Source organism: Galeopterus variegatus, unplaced genomic scaffold (assembly GCF_000696425.1).
Source record: "Galeopterus variegatus unplaced genomic scaffold, G_variegatus-3.0.2 Scaffold162, whole genome shotgun sequence".
Classification (NCBI taxonomy): domain Eukaryota; kingdom Metazoa; phylum Chordata; class Mammalia; order Dermoptera; family Cynocephalidae; genus Galeopterus; species Galeopterus variegatus.
Genome location: NW_007726273.1, coordinates 136913 through 139776, shown reverse-complemented (window position 1 = coordinate 139776; position 2864 = coordinate 136913).

Genomic DNA, 2864 nt, shown 5'->3' with positions numbered 1-2864 from the left:
CTATGCCCCTCCCCTTCTTCCCACCTGCCCCGCAGTTATAAGGAGGCTGTATCTCAGAGGAAAGGAGGTCACTAAGGTCTGGGGGCTCATGGTGGGTGGGCCTTGGAGACCACCACCCTATTCCAAGGCCTTTGTGATCTCATGGGAGGTGGGCCTCCGTGTTTGAAAGTTCTAGAAACTCAACCTGGATTTTCCGAGGGAGGGCTGAGCTGAACGCAGCACAGGTAGGATTTTCTGAGGATGGCATCCCTTGGGCATTCACATGAAGTCCATGGGACCCTACTGTCACTGGGTGACATCACTCCAGGGGCTTCATGTCTAGCCTCTAGGTGTGTGATTGATTTGTGTGTGTGTGTGTGTGTGGATGTGGGAGGGTGTGGCCAAAACAGCAAATAGTTCAGGGCTAGAGACCCAGGAACAGCTATGGGCAATATTCTCTTGCTGTTCTGTGGATGCTTCCCTTCCCTTCCCTGGACCTCCGTCCCTTCCTCTGTCTATAGCTTGGACTTCCACAGGACTCACCAATCTGTGAGCTCCAATAGGATCACATTACCCTTCATACCCCCACGTTGTTGCCTTTTTACCCCCACCTGCTGGTGCAAGATCTCCAGCCTCCTACCAATCTCCAGTGCAGTGGCACAATGTCTCCAGCGCTATTTCTCTGGTGCTCCGCTCCCTCCTGTGCGCTGCCCCAGGCCTGTGTCTCACCTGCTGTTCTGTAGGCAAGACCTTAGACACAGTGGTTCTCCTTGCCATTGGCCCTGAGCCCTGGAAGTGCCAGAGCTGAGGGGGTTGTAGCAGAGTGGGGGAGAACAGCTCTCTCTGCTTTGATTACATCCTGATAAAGGTGTCCCCAAGCTACTGCTTGGGCTCCAGCATGTACAGGCTGGTGAAATAGCTCGGTTTAGTTTTTACCAATGCTTTTCTGTTTCTCTAACCCAGATTTATGTGCAGGTGCCTGAGCCAGACACCTGCTTGGATAATAGCCACTTTGCTATAGTAAAGATCACTACGTCCCTTGGAAGACCAAGACCGTGTTCCTGGGTCAAGGTCCCTCTCGTTTGAGTCCCCTCCCCCACCCCCGGAAGCTTCTCCACTCCATTGCAAAAACTCATCAGTAGGGTCACCTTATTAGTTCTCCAGACCCACCCAGTCATTCTGGAACTTCCAAAGTGGCCAAAACCTAAGCTTGGCCTGCAGCAATTCATAGTGGGTAACCCCTGCCCGTTTAATCTTGTTACACCAAGGACAGTGAACTCCCCACCATCATTCTCCCTCAATGGGCAAAAGGAAAACATTCCCAGACTTCTGACCAGGTAACCTGAGTCCATCTAGAAAACAAATCAACCAGGAGCTGGAGGGCTTATTGCTGTATGAGGTGTTTGCATTGGGTAATGAGGTGAAGTGCTGGAGGTGGGGTGGGGTGGGGTATCTTTCCCATTAATTCAGCATCTCTAATAGCTAGACGACTGGGAAGCCCTCCTGCCTGCTCTGACCACCTACTGGACTCTCCTCAACCCTCTGCCACTCCTCCTCCAGCAGAATATTCCTGAAGCTCCTTGGGGAGTTTGGATGACTCCCATCCAAACCTAGAATGGTTCCCTATTATTTGGTCTTGGCCAAAGATCCTATTGTGGCCCATCTGAGATGGCTAAAACCAAAGGAATAAATTTGTTCAAAAAATATCACAAAACCCTCACGGGAACCCAAACACAACAGTTGCGCTGGTGTCTGGAAGGGGGCACACGTGTCCTCCACTCTTCTCTCTCTGCAGGCCACCTCCGTCCACCTCTTCAACAAAGAGTGAAGGTGGCTGCCCTTCGGGGGCAGCCTCGATTCCCATCTTTACATATTCTTAATTGAAAAGACCACAGAGGCTGAAGTCTCAATTTCCAGTCTTAGAAGGGAGAATCTGATTGGTCCACCTAGAGTCAAATGTCCACCCTACAGTAAGTCGATATGGCCGAAGGAACAGGGTCATGTCCTAAGTCCAGCATCTGGCCACCTCACTTGGTGGGAAAGCAGTTCTGATGTAGAGGCCGCAGGGCTAGGCAGACACCACAGTCATGTGTTACCTGGGGCAAGGCTCATCACTCTCTCCCTAGCCTGTGTCCTGCTCTCCCTCCTCTGTCATCTCATCAGCCCATCCCCTTTGCCTGGAATGTGCATCCCTCACTACCACTTGCCAACGCATTTTGAAGCCTCTAAGTCATCATGCCAACTTCTTTGTGCCATCTTTTATGACACCCTCGGTGAAGTGTAGTAACAAAATTTCGGATTTGAAAGAACTCCCAAATATCACCTAAGTCAACTCTCCCCTGCCTCACACAAATCCCTTCTGTACTCATATTACTTCCTAGCAAGTGTTCAACCAGCCCCTCTTACACACCTCCAGAGATGGGATGCTCACGACTTCCTGAGGAGATCTACTGTGCCTCCTGCAGCTCTGTCTACAGGAAAATGTTCTCTTGTGCTGCACGTAAATTTGCCTCCTGGTGTCTTCCATACTTTAGAGCTGGTTCTGTCCTGTGGAAATGTCCAGGACAAGTCTGTTCCCTTCCACATATGGAAGCCCCTTCAGAAATGTAGAGAGGACTCACGTCACCCCTTGGTCGTCTCTCTTCCAGGCTGAACATCCTCTCAGTTCTATCTAATATTCCCCGTAAGACAAAGTCTCAATTCCTCTGACCACCCTGTTTCAACTTTCCTCCTAAAATCTGGTGCCTCAAAATAAATGCGACAAGGATATTCAACGAAATCTTTTAATAGAAAAAGGAAGGAGGGGGCTGGCCAGTTAGCTCGGTTGGTCAGAGCCTGGTGCTGATAACACGAAGGCTCAGGGTTCAATCCCCGTAGCAGCCAGC